The following is a 19037-nucleotide window of genomic DNA, read 5'->3' on the forward strand; positions in this document are numbered from 1 at the left end:
ATTCCATGAATATAACATGCTTTTTCTGTTGCACAACAAGTTAAATGAATATATAACCAAGGCATAGATAAAAACATGCAGAAGCAAGTCTGAGGACCACCCTGGATCAAATAAGAACAATTTAAAATGGAATAATATGATATATCAACTAAAGATTTTCAGCTATAAAAAACCCCCTCAGTCTCTTCCCCCACAGTCAAGTACAGCCTAAAAGAAGACCAGGAAATCTGAAAATGCAGGAGTGGAATAACAATCCATCAAAGAATGGTAAGAAAAAGATAAGATACTATCTAAATTTGATTGTTGAAACATTTTTGCTTCTGAAAATACTGCTAATTAGCACTATTTACTCAGGTTTCATTAATTAAAATTCAATTGTTATACATGTGAAATAAATTATGCAACTTGTAAATCTTAATTACATTGTAATTTGGGATAACTTTATGATTCTTTCGTGATGCCTCAAATCAGTGGAATGTGGTTTTCTATTTTAGAGTTGATCAGAGATAGTAACACTGAATATAATGCACTGCTGGTACATTTAGGGAGAATTGAAGCAATTAATTATAGTATTTTGATTACTGAGTTTTAAACACTAGTATCCATAAACCAAAAAATACAGCAGTATTTGGATGTAATATGATTTTAATACTTCATGCAGCAATTGCTTCTGGTTAGACACTTAGTATTAATTATGCAAGCATGAATCATTCATATGCCAGTGGTTTATTTCCATCAGAACAGTGAAGCAGGTTTAGATTTAGGCACAGATGCAGTTGGCAGAAGCAGCACTTGAAGTGAAACAGATCAGGAAGCTTGGATGTTCTAATGCCAAGGCATTTGTAAGCCTGGTAGGTTCACCATGCTCAGATAATGTAAGTCAGTATTGTTTACGGACATTAAAACATTGCATCAGTTTATGCCAGCTGAATTTCTGGCTTCTCTTGGCATCAGTTCATTCTCTTTGCTTTTAATTAACTGTTGAAAGCAGACATTGGCATCCCTGGTGAAAGCAGTCCTACCAGAGGGACTGAAAGACACATAAATCAGCCATATGACAAGGTACCGGGCACTGGTAAAGCTTCAGCTTTACTATCGGGTCCAGCAATGACCAGACAACTTCCAGAAAGTTAAATGACAGAAGAGAGTGCTATTAGATAAGAGCTCTGAGAGGAAACAGAAATCTAGAAAATACAACTTGGATTTAATAACTGGAGAAGAATTGTGCAGAAGAGATAGCTGGGATAAGGGAGTGTACACAGAGTAAAGGCTGGTGTGAAAATCATGAAATGTGCTTAGCAGATAGGAAGACAAGTGAGATCAACATAACAGGTAGCAGGAAAGGCTAATACTGGACATTGGGAAAAGTTTTCTAATGCTAAGAAGCAACTCAGATACAGCTTCCTTTCTGAGGAGCTATGGAGGTGTTCTTTCACAGAGGTTTTAAGAACAGGCTGGATGATTGTCAATTGGAAATGAAACCGAGGCAGCAGGGTCTGTGCTGGGGCAGTCCTTAAATGACCTTAGCATCTTAAGCTTTCTAGGATGCAGGATGTGCTCCAAACTCCTGCTAATCTAGAAGTTCTTGCAAGAACTGGCTTTCACTAATCCTCTGCTGCTCTGCACCTTAGGAAGAGGTGGTATTTCTATTGGGACAATACACAGTTGCCTAGCGAGTACACTGAATTGAGGCACTTCCCTAGTCAGCGTGCTATTGCCATTGATCTGATACCTATGCCCAGCGTACAGGTCTGGATTATATTATTAAGCGAGGCTGTAGTACTGAACTTTTAGATACCTGAATCCTAATTATTCTTAGACCTTATCCATGATGCATGAGCCAGAATTTGTAAATACCAAGTTATTTTTCTATTGGCTTCAGGGATCTTTTCAACAAAAATTGAAATATATCCCAACTGAGGTGTGAGAAAGTTGGACTGCCTGCTTTTCACAGAAAGATAACTCACAAGAGATTCCACACAAAGGTGTGCAGTCTTAGACCCAAGCAAACCTGTTTTATGGTCTTCACTAGAACATATTTGCTGCTGTAAAAGGGTGGGACACTGCAGATCTTTTGCAGCCCTGGTTCTGGTTATCTTGAAAGTTTTCACTGTGCTGTTCAGGTATGCCACTCCACAAATCAAAGCTCACATTGTGCTTCAGTGTGATGCTGGAAGCTGATTTCAGGTACTCTGCCCTGTGTCTATTTTAAGACCATGCTCTTCCCTAGCCTGCCTTACAAAACATTGAGCCAAAATCCCTTCAGAGCTACATTGAAATGGTGCTATCTCTTGGGCTACTGGAGCTAGTAAATAAGTGAAATTAAAAGAGAAATGAATAAGGCAGCCTCAAAAATCTCTGGTTTTAGTTTTGGTTTTTTTTCCATCTGCATTTAATTCAGTATTTCAAGAAGAAAAATGAAGATTTAAGGAACAAATTTAATCAGTGGTATAAACAATTCCCTGGAATCGCTATTATTTTTTTTCATTAAGAGAATGCCTGTTCAGTAGAACAACTCTACAGCTTACCACAGGAGAGATCCACCAACCTACTCCTGTTACTGGTTGCATGACACAGTGCTTTATTTCACTGTGGCTGAAAATCTCTGACAGCCTGTTTTAAGCAGTCACTTTGTACATTAGATTTTAGAAAAGCTTTTCGATTTCGTTGTAGAATAAGTAGGAATATGCCATGAGTGTACTTGCAGGTAAAATTAAGGCATGCTCTGGTTTGATTCTGGAAGGTCAGCTACAAGCCCTGCAGCTGAAGTTTTCGAAATAAAAAGTCCTCGCCAAATGCATCCTGAAAGAGTAAACAGCAAAAGCAGCTTTGAACTTCGCTTTGTGCTTCTCTTGTAATAGTTATCTATCTGACCCAGCATCACACTCCCCACCCTCTAACTCTGTAAGAGGTCACCATAGCATAGTGTTACACGCTATAACCTTTCCCAGCCATTCGTGCTTACTGTGGTCACAGCCTGATTCCTTATGGTGTGCTGGGACTCCTGGCCAAATTTCATTGCTACCAGGGGAAAAGGTAAGCTTGACAAAATGAACATTTCCAGTGCAATCAAAAGAAGACAAGAGTTGCTTTTTACTCCAAATCTATACACATACAAACACATATGTCTGTATATATATAAAAACATATATATATATGTGTATAATATCTTTCTAGGTGAAGGATTCTTTATTTTGCACTTAAGACTTACAGTGTTCTGAGAGAAAAGCAACTATTCCCCTTGTCAAAGCCACAACTCAGGCAGTCAGTTCAGTATGAGAACGTTAAGTGAGCCATTTGAGATGTGATATTTCAGCTGCACAGCATCCGATTCATTGTATGCTTCAGAAATGTATTATGTACAGCTGGATAAAAACAGAAGCTGCAAAGGCAAGAGAAATCAATTAGCAGGGAAGCCCATGTATGAGGAAAGGCCTGCACAAAATCACCATGTTTTATTTTGAACTTCCTAAAGTTATCTCCCTCTTTTTGGGTGATCTTGAAACACAACCTCTATATTTGGATAAGAGGATAGGCATATTCTAGTACTCCTAATTAGGCACTGATAATTTAACAGAACACTGCAGGACTTAGAGTTACACAGTAGCACTAAGCACAAAGTTGGCTTTATATCCTTTTCTCCACACCCTAGCCCCACCAAAAATTTCAGTTATGGCAAGCCTCAATGTTAGGAAAGAGACTGTTATAGTTTGCAAATAGTTTCCATCCTGGAAGAAGGCGCACCCAACAGAATTTAAACAATGCAGGCTGCAATCTCAGTTACAGTGGCATAAATTAGGATCAATTCCATTGAGGTCAGGACAGTTATATCAGTGTGACACACATGAGGACTGAGCCTGATGAACTGCAGAGGAGTTAATTCTCATCTACTCTCCTGTAAGTCAGAGCTGAATCTGGCCCCTATCTTCCAGTTGGACTCTATCCACACAGTGGGTCAAATCTGGCTTTGAATTTCAAGAGAATAAATGTGGAGATGCTGATTTTATAGGAGCTATTCCCAATTACAGTAGTGCAAATTTTGGCCCAGAGGCTATAAAGAGTCTCAGCAGCAGCTAGCAGTTGAGGTCCCAACATGCTTTGGCCAAGGTGGACATTCTGTGTGCAGAGTCTAAAAGCAGTTCTGTATGATTTGGGGTAACTAACTGTTCGATCACAGTTATCTCTCATATGGATGAAGGCAGCAATTCCAAAACTAAAGTGGACATGCAGGACACACTTATCTACCTAGTTCCTCTCCCACCCCCAGGAATATTTTTTGACTTGTTAACTACTGGAACCCAATCCTCATGTAATACAGGAAATATGTAACAGTGATACCAGTGACCTTAGTAGGGTGCAAGCTGTGAATAGCCCTGGTGAAGCTGAGCAGCCAGAAAAGACAAAAATGTTGGTATGCCAGCTGTTTATTCCTAATGCAGGTGAATGGCTTTTAGAAGTATTTTAACCAGTTGGAGTACACTCAACCCAATCTTCCTTAATGGGGAAAAAGGAAAGAAAGAAAGAAGACAATAAAACATGCAATGACAGCATATACCAATGTGAACAGCAAAGATGCTTCCTTCAGTGGTAGGTGCAGTGATATAGGCAGTAGCAGAAAGGCAGAGCTTAGCAAAAGGCTGAGAAGCCTTTGAGAAGGCTGCGTGGAGACCTCATAGCAGCCTTCCAGTATCTGAAGGGGGCCTATAGCGATGCTGGAGAGGGACTCTTCATTAGGGACTGTAGTGACAGGACAAGGGGTAACGGGTTAAAACTTAAACAGGGGAAGTTTAGATTGGATATAAGAAGGAAATTCTTCCCTGTTAGGGTGGTGAGGCACTGGAATAGGTTGCCCAGCGAGGTTGTGAATGCTCCATCCCTGGCAGTGTTCAAGACCAGGTTGGACAAGGCCTTGGGTGATATGGTTTAGCGTAAGGTGTCCCTGCCCATGGCAGGGGGGTTGGAACTAGATGATCTTAAGGTCCTTTCCAACCCTAACTATTCTATGATTCTATGATTACATGAAAAGGCTACAGAAACAGTTGTGCAAGCTAGAAGTTTTAAATGGGCACTCAAGGAGTAGGAATACTGTCCTGCTTGATGGAGAAAAAGAAGCAGCACCAGCTCAGGGTGCTGGGCTCTGTCTGCCACCTCTTCTTCCAGATAGGTAAAGGCTGCCTGTTTCCTGCAGTGGCTCAGCGCAGCTGAGTGCTCTCCATTTAGGGTAGTAATTATAAGGTGAGTGAGAATTGTAACTGTATACAATCAAGTCCCTATTAAGCATTCTCTCCCATTATTTAAGGTTGAACTACTGTAGAGCTTAATGAATCACTGCTTTCTGACAAATAATAAGTGTACCACACAAATGAATTTCAGAGGAAGTGAGATTCTTCCTGAATTCAAATAGAATTTAGGAAATTGTCCCAGATGAAACAATGCAGAGAAACAAAATGTCAAAACACTTCATTTTAGTATTTTCAAAATGGAGTCTTTCATTCTAGAATTGCCAAAACACTTCCCAAAACTTTCAAAACAAAGCTTTTTATCTCTCCATTTTAAAATTAGCCTAAATTTAAAAAGAAAAAAAAAAAGCTTTTCAATGTGTGAAACAGCACAAGACCAAAAAATTAAGCCACTCCTTTGAAGCTGAACTAAATAGCTTGGGTTGAACACAAATGACAGTTTTCCTAATTTTTTTTTACTTTGCCAACATTTCTTAAAATCTCAATTTGACCAAAGCTAAAATACAAATCTGAAAAAAAATGCTGAAAAAGAAAAAATGCATTACCAAGCTCCAGTTCTACATAACCTTCTGCCCAGTTAATGCCTCTTCAAGTTTATCGGAGCAGAGTCAGGCCCCTTACTTTCCAAAAACTATTTGAGCTTACCGATTCGTTTTTTAATTGGAAAAGCTGAAGAGATTTCTTTCTATACTGGTGAAATAATAAAGGTTCCATCTGAAAACTCACAGTCAGAAACACTTTAGCCATGCAAACACTAGATTTGGGTGCTTGAAGACATCATTGTTCTCTGTGGAGCTGTATCAGAATCGGCATTCTGCTTAGTCTGATCCTGGAGTTCATCTTCAGCCCCAGCTCCCTTGGGATCCCTACTGCCCTGGCTTGCTTTCAGTCAGGCCCTAGCCCTGCAAGAGGAGTGGAGGGAGAAATCAGCTCACATCCAAATTGTGCTTCACAGGCAGCATGACTGTCACGTGCTGCAGCCGTTTGGCTGCACGAGCTTCTGTCCCTGCTTGAGCTCAGCCATGTAAGGCAGTAAAGATGTGGCAGTTGTGAGTCTCCTCACAAAGAGCGTGGAAGTGAAGCACCGAACTGCCATCCTCCTGAGAGGTGCAGCAGCAGCACTCCAAATCAATACTTTCAGCCAGAAATATTTGGCTTGCAGGTGTTTGGCTTTCTGATGAATAGCTCTGATTTTCTACAGAGAGCAGATACTTTTTTTGTGGAAAAAAAAATTCTCACAAAATCCAATTTTCCCGTTAAGGAACAGATGGAGGTGGGAAAATTTTAACCTATAAGATGGATTAACATGTGCAGGTTTTTTTCCCCAGCCAGTCTTTTCTGCATATCCATTGACTTGCCTTGCTACAGAAAATTTCACTAAATGTCACTGGCTCTGTTGCCTGCTTTCCCAAGCTCTATCAATGGATTTTTTAAAGATGTTTCCATGTGTGGACTTTGCTTTTTCCTCATATACCAATCCCAGTGGAGGCAGAACAACATACTATGCTATTGCATGTCAATCGATATGATGATCATGTTCCTGTGTCAGCCAAAGGAAAAAAAAAGGGTGCTTGTAAGGCCCTGTAGGCATAAAAAAAATGCAGAACGTGTTCACCAGCAAAGGGGAGTCAGGTTTATAGCTATCCTAAAGGTATAAAATATTTTATTACCAATACACATGTGCAGACATTCTAGAATTTACTTGATTCCAAAATAAAAAGTTACGGCATATTACCATAATAGCAAAAGAAATGAACTATGATTCAATCAGCAAAAGAAAGGAAATCCAGGATCAGAGATCACCCCCTCCCCACTGTCTATCACAACAGGTTGCCATGCTTAATTTTACCCAACTATGTCATATTGTGACCAAGCATTGGAGGCTTGATCCTTAACTTTGAAGTTTTTCTCTTTTGTGAAAGTAAGCCAGAACCACAAAATTTTTGAAATTGCAGTGCTTGACTGAATTGAATGTAGTTTTTCTCTGTGAAAGTAAAATCAAACAGAAAGCTCTCCCCCTTCCAGGGGATGGTTTTTAAATCGTCTTTGACCCCTGCTCTTCATATTTGCATCGGCTCTGGTTATTTGATTAAAACTGTAGAAAATGTAATTCAAACTATTCTTTTTAAAAGACAAAAAGGGAAAGTGATTCCCCCCCCCCCCCCCCAAATATCTCTTGCCTTTTTTTATAAATGCCTTCCAGATTTGGCTTGGCATTCTTACATATTTCAGGATTATCTGAAAAATAATGCAACTAATACTTTATCTTGACCCTACCTTAGTATTTTGATGTATCAGTATTAACTGATTTGAAGTGTTAAATCAGTTTTTAGGAATATTTGATACAAAATAGGGGGTTTGGAAATCAAAATCAAATAAGTATATACACACATGTGTATGTATGTATATACTTACATATGCGAATGTAGCCCACTGAAATTAATCCTAAAAACGTAATGTCTTCAACTAGCCACATACAGTAAACACGTCAGTCATTACTTTAAAATTCTATTGACCTTAGTGATAACTTTTCCTGAATAAAGGATATTGACTCTAGCCACACTGAAACTTAGTGAGTTTAACAAAGTATTTTAATATAGCAATGGCTAAATTCAAGAGAGCTTCACAGAGGGAGGTTTCAGTGGCTAATATGAAGGGAGGAAGTTTTCATATCAATAAATATGGTGGCATCTGACAGGTAAAATGTTGTAATAGTCCTTGGGGTGCTACTTCCCTCCCACTAATGTGTTGGACAGTTTAGATAAACACCATATGCCTGTCCGTAGAAGGAGTTGGAAACCAATGTAAATAGAGAGAGAGAGTTTCCTTGTTTTCCCTATATTCCCTCTATCCCTGGGCTAAGGGTTAGTGGTATGTACAGAGTAATGGAAGAAGGAAAGAGCCCCAGGGAAAAGGTGGAAGCAAAGAGTCAAAAAACTGAAGTGAGGAAGAAAGGAAAGGTAGAGAAAGTGTTGTGAAGAAATTATGTGAAATAGGGGGCAGATTAAATAGACTAGGGAATTGTCCAGTGATGCTGACGAGATGGTGGTGTTCAAAAGCGATAGCAATAAGAAAGAGGAACAACTCTTATGGAGATGTGGTAAAGCAAATTGTAAAGATGAATTATCTACACGTCTAGAGATACACAGGTAATGACAACAGCACAGGAAGGAGATCTGGAGCGAAAGGAAAAGAATCAGGCTATCATGCGTTATTACTCAGAGTTAGCCAGAACTAGGACCTACATGCCACCCTGCTCCTATTGCTGTGCCACTATGTGAGGCACAGTAAGGGAAAAGAAGGGAAGTAAACAACTTCGCTTTTAAGTCTACATGTCATCTTTAATCCAAGCTTCAGTCCAGTTCTTCAGCTCCTTCTTAGCTCTAACTGGACAGTCTAGCTTAGCTGGTCATGGTGCAGATAAGCCTGCAGCCTCTTCAGAGAACAGCAGGTATATTTAGGTAAGCTGCTGCAGTTGCTTTCTGATGAATTGAGGCTTTTATTCTCCCCCATATCCTCTTCAAGTTCTCTTCCCAGCTTCTGAACTCACCTTGCTTTCCCCTTATATGGGGATTGTGCTCCTCATGCTGAGCCAGACTGCCCACACTTCACCCTGTCCACAGTGCTTCTCTAGTGTGGGCGCTAACAGCAGTCCATGGCAATGATTTATTTTAAACTAGGTTTATAAACTGACGTTCTCTTTTCCCTTGGGAAATATTTGTAGATAGAGATTGTTATGTAGCATCTGTAGTTTCCAAGTATCCATATGTAGGATGAATTAGTCAAAATTTATTCTGTGACTCTGAGTTTACACTTGGCAGAAAAGATTGTTTACTTATTTGTAGCACTATAGCAAGACCTTTACCCTATTGTTTGCAAGCTTTAGCCAGCAGATGAGAAATAGAAGCGACTTCAAATTAATACTTGAACCAAGCTCATTTATGACTGAATTAAATTACAGCTTCAGAAGTAAATGTCAGAATTTGCTCCCACTGTGCTTCATTGTCACTGCTGTATTAAAATTTATGGTATTAAGGGCTATCCATTTAGACACACATAGCTCTCTGCCAGCAGACAGTAACTGAGTTACACGGACACATCCTGAGATTCAGATGGAACTCCAGAAAATCAGCTCCAAACAGTTTTTATGAATTGGTTTCTTTAGATACAGGGCAGTGATGAGTGCTCCATTATACCAGAGGCAAAGATGGTTCTGTGGGAAAAAAAAAAAAGAAATATAAACACAAATGGATAGCCCATTTTCTACATGGGCAGAAGTACAAAGTCTGCTTATACTGTTTTTCAGGAAAAGTCCTGGGCTAGTCTGTCATTTGTGAAAATGGTTCTAGCTTTATTCCTTATGGGTTTTGTATTTAAGAACCTAGGACTAACACCAATATTCTTTTTCAGCCTTTAATGAAGAAACATGTTCCTGCCAAAGGAGAATGCTGGAGTAAATAGAACCAAAGTAAACAAATATTTGCAAGTCACCATGTTGGTTTTGTTATTAAAGAAAATACGGCCCAGAAGCATTCCAGACAGATTCATTGCAGTCCATGTCTGGTAAAATAATGACAAAATACTCCTAGTTACTCAGTTAATAATGCCAGAATTAAAACTAAACATTATTCATAACAAATAGCTAGCTGAATCTATGGTGTGTCAGTGACAGCTATAGTAAAAATTAGAAATACTACGGGTTTTGGTGTTTGGTTGGTTGTTTTTTTCCCATTTCAGAGAATTCCCAATGTGTGTTTAATTAGAGGGAATCCAGTTTTCAAAAACCATGGGAGAGTTCTGTGTAATCAGTCTGCTGCTGCCTGGTCCACTGGTGCCAGCAGGAGGCAAGCATTAATGCTGGGTCTGTATCCCAGGGCCTCAAACCCTCACGCAGGGGACAGCTTCAAATCCAACATTGCAGGTTTTCCTGGGGAAAAGGTATCTTCAAAATAATAAATGTTTAGTAGACTGTAAATGAGAAAGTCCAAATAATGGTCAAAAATGCTGAACTGCACAGCTTATGTGAAAAGAATTGTAAGAATTGTAATATTTTCCTCAAAACTGAAGGAGTGGAGGGATTCAATATTTTATCTTAATCCTTGCTTAGATAAAATGGGCTTCCAAGAGTTTGGCTTCAGTTCTAAATTAGCAGTGAAACAGACAGAAAGAAGAGAGGAGAAGGGAAGTGCTTTCTAGCAAATTTCCATAAAGCTGCCTTACAAAACTGTGCAGTGACATAGCAAGCTACATTATCAAGTTAAGCAACTGGGTCAGCTTCGTGTCTGCAAGGTTTCCATCTGAAGGCAACTTGCTCTTATTTTGATTTCTGTGTTTCTGAAGCTAGTGGGACCGTTTCCTAGACAGTGCATAGAGTAAGGGAAACTGCATGAACTCTGTAGCTGTTCTGCTCATGAAAGTTTCACAGAGCATGGAGGCTTGCCTGAAAACACAAATAGCAGTTATGAAAATGATTCACATTCAAATAATGAATATTTCAGGACATGCTAAGAGATTTGCATCATAATCATACATAAATTAATTTGGAATAGGTAAAAACAAATGAGGCTCCATTCTAAATTTCAATCCATTTTACTTGTTTTACTCTTGTTTAAATTATTCTTGCTCTACAGCCACAAGTCTTCAATGCCTATGTAGAAACCAAGGGAAAAAACATTAGACTGCAGACAGGTATAGGACTCCAGGCCACAGGTTCTCAAGCAAAGTAAATACCAATATCAAATCAGAGTCTATATCTCTTTGTTTAGGATATGCATAGATAATGTTTCCAAGTGAGAATTTATATCCTGCAGTCTGAAACAATGATTTTGATCCCAGTGACTGTTAGGCTATGACACAGTTTGTCCACCAAATAATGTTAGTTTGTTAAAGATTAACAGATATACACCCATACAGAAAGCAAAGAAACTGTACTTAATAGATCAATCATTTCAATAATAAAAGAATTAAAGAATATAACCAAGATCCTTTTTATAGGAGTGGTCCAATTTATATCAATGGAATAATTTGCTATGATAAGAGTTTAGAGGATCAAGTCTGTATAACAGCCATCTGTGCTCCTTAGGTTTTATCCTCAGATGACATTATTTTCTAGCAACAGAGAGATAATGCTACGTTGACAGGTAACCCAACCTGTTTCCAAACAGCATGCCAAGTCACTGGTTGCTTGGGTATGATGACTGCAGTTGTTTTCACACTTTGATTTATTCTGCTACTCTCACCAGTGCCCTATTTCCCCTGTGCAAATTCCTGCAGACACATTAGCATGGAGACAGTCACATTGCTTGTCCACTTGTCACAGCTGAACTCTAAGCTATTCAGCCAACACCCTGAGACTGACCCCAACAAGGTGGTGGCTCTACATGCTACCTCTTGCATTGAAAACATGGTAAGAAGACCCTTACTGTTGTAGCAGTTACTACAGCAGACACCACAAAATTGCTAATTGTTACTGTGAAACTATATCCTATTAAGACACCAAATGTTGAGTCTTCTGCAAATGTTTTAAAGATATGCAAAATAACCTTCACTGCAGTATATTACTGCTATTATTATACTTAATAAATTAATCAATTTTACAGATTTTCCCTAACAAATGTTCAAAGGGAGTCTAAGACCAGACTGCAGGATTTGGCATTTCCAGAAGCCACAAGTAACACTGTCTTTTTTTAGGCAATATTCAAAATCTATAACCTGTTTCTGATCAAATTACAATGCAGTTAAGGATTTTTTTTTGCCAGACACAATGTGTCAAGCTTTATTTTAGTTGCATTTTTTAATAGTTGAACTTGCAATTCAGAGAGGGTTTTTCTTAAAACTACATTTTCTTACAACCCCTCCCTTTCAAAATGACAGCATAGAGAGAAGGTAAGAAAGCTTAACAGCAACATTTGTAAAAACATTTGGAATCAGCATCATAGAATCTGACTTGTTGGATGTCTTTGCTAAAGACAGGTTTCCCCAAGAACCTGGGCAGGGAATTAGATTTCTAGAAAAGGGTACCATAGGGAATAGATAAGAAATGAGATGCCAACGGATGGAGAAGGGCTCAGGCACTTGTGTATTTCTTTCCCCAAGGGCTTCTCAGATGTGAACTTTCTCATGAAGTTGCACAGTGATGTGATGGGAGGGGATTTCAGAATAATCAACAGATTCATTTCAGTCAGAGCAAGATGTTACTTCCCAGCTGAGTGCCCCAGGCAACCTGGTAACTGGCTGTCCTGGACTGAGGCAGGCTGTTTTCCTTCTAGGACATTTCAACCTCATCTGAACAGCAGGTGGCACTGAATCAGATAAAGAAGCATTACCGACCTATTTGGTAAGCATCAAGACACTCCCTGGTGTCTGGGAAACTGAGATTCAAATTTCTGTTCCAGAGTGGAGTGGAGAATGTACAGCACACAGAAAATGAGAGAGGTAAACAGTGAGGGGCCAACTCCAGCCACTCAGGAGCTGCAGCTTGAGTCAGGGTACCTAGAAGTTAACTGATGATCAGCTTTAAAGCCTGGGGACCACAAGTTAAAAACAGATGTACAGGCTTATCTGTGTAGATGTACCGTGAACCCTCATCTCTTGCAGGAAGATTCCTGCTGGTTCCCAAAGTGTCTTAAAGGAAAAGGTTCATCAAGGACTGGAAGCAACCAAGGTGAGTCTAGAGGAAAAAGACTTCACCTGGTACAAATCTTTTCAGTCAACTCTAGCCAACGTGCCTACCAAATTGCAAGACAAATATAGGGAGAAATATGGTGAATAGTTTCTGGATGATGTGTAGTGGCACTATAATATCATAATGGTATTTCAAGTAGTTTCTGAATAACATAAGGTTATCACATAAAACTGTTGCTTTAAATTGTCACAATTTAGCATTTTAACATTCTTCCTATTGCCTCCTATGAATGATGTGATGCAGAACAGGACCTGCTGTTGGAAGGAGATAACTCAAATGCTGTGCATGCACATTGAAACTGATCTTTCACTGTCACATCTCTGTGGTACACAAGAAGGAAACAGTAACACTGACTTTCAGAAGACAAAATGCAGCACGAAGCCATAAGGCTTTTGCTAGGATTGGATAAGTTTGGATCTAGAGCTGTGTGAAGCTCACAGCTTTAGTTTACCTATGCTTCAGCAAATTTTGCCAGTAGGCTGTTTTGCTTTGCTTGATTTCCCACCAATAAATTTCAGACTTATGTGTGCTGGAAAATCAGAGCTGGTGCTGAACTTAGGCAAATTTCGCTTTTCCCTTGCACATTACCAACACACAGTTAATCTCCTGCTGTCTCTGACAGTGTAGGGGAATAGTAGTATCACATATGCTCAGAATCATCACACAAAATGTTTCAAGAGCAAACAAGGAAAACGACCTAGCGCTAACTTAATATGACCTACTGCCACCTGCAAGGTCATTTACCTGTGCTGAGAGAGAGCATACAAGTTTTTTTCTGGATGAAGGACTTGCACGGCTGGTGGGATCTTGAAAGCTGCAGATCCATGCCTGGCAGACATGAGCTTTGCTTTGTAAATACATTCCTCCCACCTACCAAACAGCAGGCCATGTTATTGTTTCAGGTTGGGTCACCTGTAGGCAGAGCTGTCCCAGAGTAACAAAAGGTGCAATAATGTGTGTTTAGTTAAATCAGGTAATCATTTAAACCAGCACATTGGAGCTGGATCAGGTTAAGATTGCAATCAGTGCCCACTCACTCCATTGCACCAACAGAACTCTTTCAGATTCACTCCTTGCAGCTTCTATACATAGAGTACCTTTTCTCAGAAAGTCTTCTTCTGGCCCTGAAGTCCAGAAATGTGACCTGAGACTGTCACAAGTGAGACGTGGTGGCTGGTGTATCACAGTGTTCTGACATGAGTGTTAGGCAAATTCAACATGTCTGCTGGAATGATTTAGCACTCCAGGGGCAGTGATTAGCACACCTGTAGCCTGAAGCTGAGTCTTCTGCTTTCCCAATGTAGACTTTGTTCCACCTGTTCTTCATGTCCCACACTCACAGCCCAAGGCAGTGGTTTCGAAAGAACGTCCTGTCTCCCAGCATTGCTCATGAATAAGTATTGTGGTTACCAGCCTGCTAGAGCAGATTTGGTAACTAATGGCATTTCAAATCATCTTGCTATTTTTTGTCAAATGACTATATGGTGCATTTGGCTTGTGCAAAAAGTACTGTTCAGTGAGAGCTGTAACCACTGGAAGGAATATTTTTGAAAGAAAGTTTATATTTCCTAAGAACCACAAAAAGGAGATGACATTTTCCTGTATCTATGAACAACACAATTTGAATAATATATTGTGCCAATAAAGATGTCAAAATCTTGTTGAAAAATGAATATGAAATCTCTGCTTTATGTAATCATTCATATTCCAGGTTTTCTGAGGGACCCAGCCTAGGCTTTAAGATGTATTCTTTGTGGAAGAGAGAATAATTATTATTCAGCTCTCTCTCTGAAAATTTAAATCCAAAATACATGCACTGGTAAACAAATTTTCCTGTATCTTTGCTACAGGGACTGAATCGATTGATTATATTAAATGTGAATTGTTTTCCTGACCACTCTCCCACAGTGTGGAGAGCAATTCAAATCATGTTTCCTTGAACATTTAGCAGCTGGCAATTGCTGGTTGCAGACTACCTGCCAAGAAGACACTTGCATACAAACAAAATATACAGTATTATACACCTACTTACACATACGGAACAGAAGACACGTTTATCCCTTCATTAATATCAGCTTTCACGGTGGTGGAATGAAGTATCTTCACTAGGGAATTGCTTCAGCAGTAAGTTTACTGCTATTACTGACTTTGCAGGATCCATTTCTTGGAGAATGGACAGCAGCTTCCAGTATCTTTGTCTACTGTGACTGCAACAATAAAAAGAATTGTCAGATGAGTATTGAAAATGCAGTCCAAATGTAGTACAAGTTTCTACTTTGACCATTCTAGCAATATAGACAGGATACATGTATGCTGTCTGTCTAATCGTCCTAAAGATATGGATTTTCTACAGGCATTAGTCTGCTGGGTGCAAGGAGTAATTGCAATCACATTTATTCTGCAACGGTAGTTTTTTTGCTTATTGCTCCTTTTTATGTCACATTGAGAATACAGCTTGAAAGACCATAGCAAAGCAATACTGTAGCACTACAGTAGGCATTAAAAGGCCATGTAAGTATACAGGCAATTATCGTGTAGTACAGTGAATAGGAAAATAAAACAGCTACGAGTCGGAAGATGGCTAGGAAGGAAAGAGTTTGCCATGAAGAAATCTAAAACTTACTTCTGGAGCTTCAGTACCCCTTCTGAGACAATACCAAGTCCCTCCTTTGATGGGGGGGCCACAGTGATGGAGATATCTCCTTGACAGTACTAACACCAGGGCTTCACCAGTGGTGAAGGTAACCCAGCCCACAATCACATATTGCCAAATTATTTCTTAGTGTTCAGCAACATTCTTTAATATATAGCGGAATTCATTGCACCTGAGTAACTGACTATCCTGGTTACTGCTCCCAGAGGTTCCAGGGTAAGTGTATATAATTGTTAACTTTTACTTTGCCTTTAGCAAAAGTAGCTTGCGTATATGCACAGCACTGCAGTTCCCTGGTCTCTCCCTTGCCCAATTCATCAGCTAGCACAGCTGGTAGCGACAGGATCCAGCCGGCTGCAGGACTGTGATCCTTTGATAGGGAAATATAAACAAAATGCTGTGTCTCCTTGGTACTTTCCCCACCACCTTGACATACACGAGCTAGGGAAGCCACAATTTGGATGTGGGCTGGTACATAACACTGCAACAATCTACTGTCAATAATAATTTAAAAATGGGTTAATTAAATGCACGGTCTGAATAGGAAATAAGATTAGAGGTGACACTCAGACCCAGAGGCCTTTTTCAGGCTGTGGAAAAAAATAGAACACAGTAATTTTTCCCACAGCCTGGAGAAGGCCTCATGTCCTAAATGTCATCTCTAATCTTGTTTTCTATTTCTAGTGTATATTACACTGCAGTGCTAGTGCCACTACAGTTAAAGCGATGTCAGTGTTTCCATTATAAACCCCTATATTCAGAGGTTTGCAGCTCAACCATAATAATTTTTCTCTGGGCTGAAACTTGGCAAACAAGTTTCAGCCAAACATATTTCATTTTTAATTCCTAAATTTCAAAAAATATTTATATTTTCAAACACAAATTTTGCAAGCCATGAGGCTATAAGGCAAACGCAAACACATGGAGAGTCTGAAATTCCTCCAAAAGGATTGTTAGCAGCTTAGTGGGATAATTTTAAGCCTTTTTTTTTTTTTTAATTCCAAATACAGATATACTACAGTGGCATTTTCTTTTTAAAGAATTAATGGTTATGCAATCAGGTCAGATAATTTGGTTTTCTTAAAATGTGAGTAAATAGTTATAGGACTGGTCAATAATCTGCATTTTATAAAGGCTCCTAAGTACATGTTTACATGATAAAATGTAACAACACCGCATCACAGATAAATGAGTCAACAATGTGCTTGAAAAAACTTCATAAATATGGTTACATGGGCCAAAAACATGCAAGGTTTTTTCACATGAAAAGGGCTTCTGTTTAGCTAAGAGAACCTTATTCATGCAGAAATAATCAGATGGGGTTCATCAGTCTTTCCTTTTCCACGCATTGTCGTAATAAAAAAGTTGTATATCTAGTTTGGGTAAGACAGGAAAGATGTGATAGCGACTGAGGTTTGAAGAGCACACTGTAAGACTGTGGAAGAATTATTTAAAGTGAGACTAAGGGGTTCTGGCCAGGACTGTAGTAATATCACAAAATTACGACTACTGGAAAATAACCAGGAGGAAATCCTGCCAGATGACTGAGTAGCTGACAAACACAGGACAGCCCCATGACTGGGAATGTGAGAACTAACACTGAAGCAAGTAATAGAAAAATATATTTGAGAGGGATGGACTTAATGCTTGCATGCAGTTTTGACTTAATTTCTGTGCTGAAAGACACCACCATTTCTGTAAACCAAGACTTTGATTTTGCAATCCAATCTTCACCAAGGAATCCTTTTGGAAAGTTTTCCAGAGAGGAATATCTGATTCAGAATGTACAGATGAAGAGAAAGAGACTGCAGTCATTTTCTTCACCGAGGTCTAAATAAAACTTCTGAATGGTAATCACATTGGGAGCATTGCAAAATTAGCTCAAGGGACAATCCGGAAGTGCTAATAAAATCAGATAACAAATTTGTCTTCATCCCAAACTAGATAGACATCTTTGGTTTAATGCATGTTTGTAATTATCTATTTATTCTGTTGACCTCTATCACATAGATGATTATACTACAATGTAATAAGAAGGAAGACAATTAGCATTACTCTTTTTCATAGCCTAGCTTGAATTTTGTTGTAAATACTGGCATTAGCCCTGCTTCAGGTATTCTCTCTAATTTATTTATTATAGATAACAGCTTTGTAATAATACTACTGTACCTTCAGTTCAGTTCATGCATTTAGTTTTAATGTTTTAAACATTACAGGGCATGCTTTTGCAATCCCTAGCACAAGGACTGTTAATTTCACCAAGAATCACTTGAAACCTGGTCCAAATCCTGCTGAGGTGAGTGGCTGTCTTGCAGTTAATTAATTGGGAATGATTTTTTACTCCTCCTAAAACTCCAATAAAATATCCATTAATATTTATGGGCATTGTAAGCACCCATTCCCTTTAATTAAATGGCTAAGCCATCTTTCATATCTTAGAATTTAAAATAAAGATTCCTGATATATGTATATATAGTATATAAAGTGTTTTCGGCATATATATAAAGCGTATTCAGCATAAACATATTCCAGTGTCTGGGTACTGACAGGAAGCATCTAAACATTACTTCTGTGTCCAAACTACACTCCACAAAGTGTTCCATTAATTTCAGTGAAACTCCTGGAGTCAGGTACAAGATGGACATTAAAAAAAAAAAGGCGGGGGGGGGGGGGGGGATTATTCTTGTATCCATCTACTAAAGAAATACTTACTGAATGTCAGCTACATTCCTGACTCTTACAGGAAATGTTATATCTCTTCATAATTGACCCGGGTTATTAAGTTATAACTGGGTAGCTACTGAAAGACCACAGAAGCTATTTTGGAAAATGTGACTGAAAGCTTTTTTTCTTTGAGAAAAGAAAAATGGAAGACTCTAATCCTAATACAGTACAGAGTGAAAGACATATCTAGGAGATTTCACTCATTTAATATGCTTTAACACAGAAAAGTACACACACAGTGGCCTAAATTCCATTCACCCTTCTAATGCAGCAAACATCACTGGGTTTAAAGGGACCACATTTTTTGATCCTTTCATCTTTTTTTTTTAATATCTTATTCATAGTTGCAGTCTCAGCACTACGCCACTCTCAGTTTAATCACTGCAGCTTTCAGGAGGAACCTGAAATGTCTTTCAACATTTAAACATTTAGTTGTCTAAATTTATGATTGTTGCTTTGCCAAGAGATAGGAGAACAAATCTGGGCTCAGTAAGATGGATACCTCCAAACACACAGTAAACATTCAGTGAATGAAAAGGTGCCTAACACCACATTTTGTTAAGGAATTTACAGCAAGTGGCCTGCCTCTTTCTCACAGTGGCAGCAATTGTATTATTCATTTCACGTAATGAATTGGGAGGTTATGCTAATCTGAAGAGGGAAGCTATCAATTGTATATGTCCAGACCATCTCTCTCATTGATTTTGTAATTAATGATGAATGTACATTTTGGGAG

The 19037-nt window shown here is 38.9% G+C and overlaps 2 long non-coding RNA genes across 2 annotated transcripts in view; one reads left to right on the plus strand and one right to left on the minus strand.

The window, feature by feature from the left end:
• LOC134174193 (uncharacterized) lies at window positions 1-13259 on the plus strand. Its single transcript, XR_009968547.1, has 3 exons — window positions 1-267; window positions 11514-11646; window positions 12837-13259. It is a non-coding gene; the product is annotated as an uncharacterized LOC134174193 (long non-coding RNA).
• LOC134174194 (uncharacterized) overlaps window positions 10553-19037 on the minus strand; it is a 27970-nt gene continuing 19485 nt past the window's right edge. Inside the window, exons 2-3 of the long non-coding RNA XR_009968548.1 lie at window positions 14957-15131; window positions 10553-10680 (exon numbers count right to left, since the gene is read on the minus strand). This is a non-coding gene — a long non-coding RNA (uncharacterized LOC134174194). The remainder of the gene's footprint in view (window positions 10681-14956; window positions 15132-19037) is intronic.

Source organism: Pezoporus occidentalis, unplaced genomic scaffold, assembly GCF_034315485.1.
Source record: "Pezoporus occidentalis ecotype Australia unplaced genomic scaffold, CSIRO_AGI_Poc_V1 ctg59, whole genome shotgun sequence".
Taxonomy (NCBI): domain Eukaryota; kingdom Metazoa; phylum Chordata; class Aves; order Psittaciformes; family Psittacidae; genus Pezoporus; species Pezoporus occidentalis.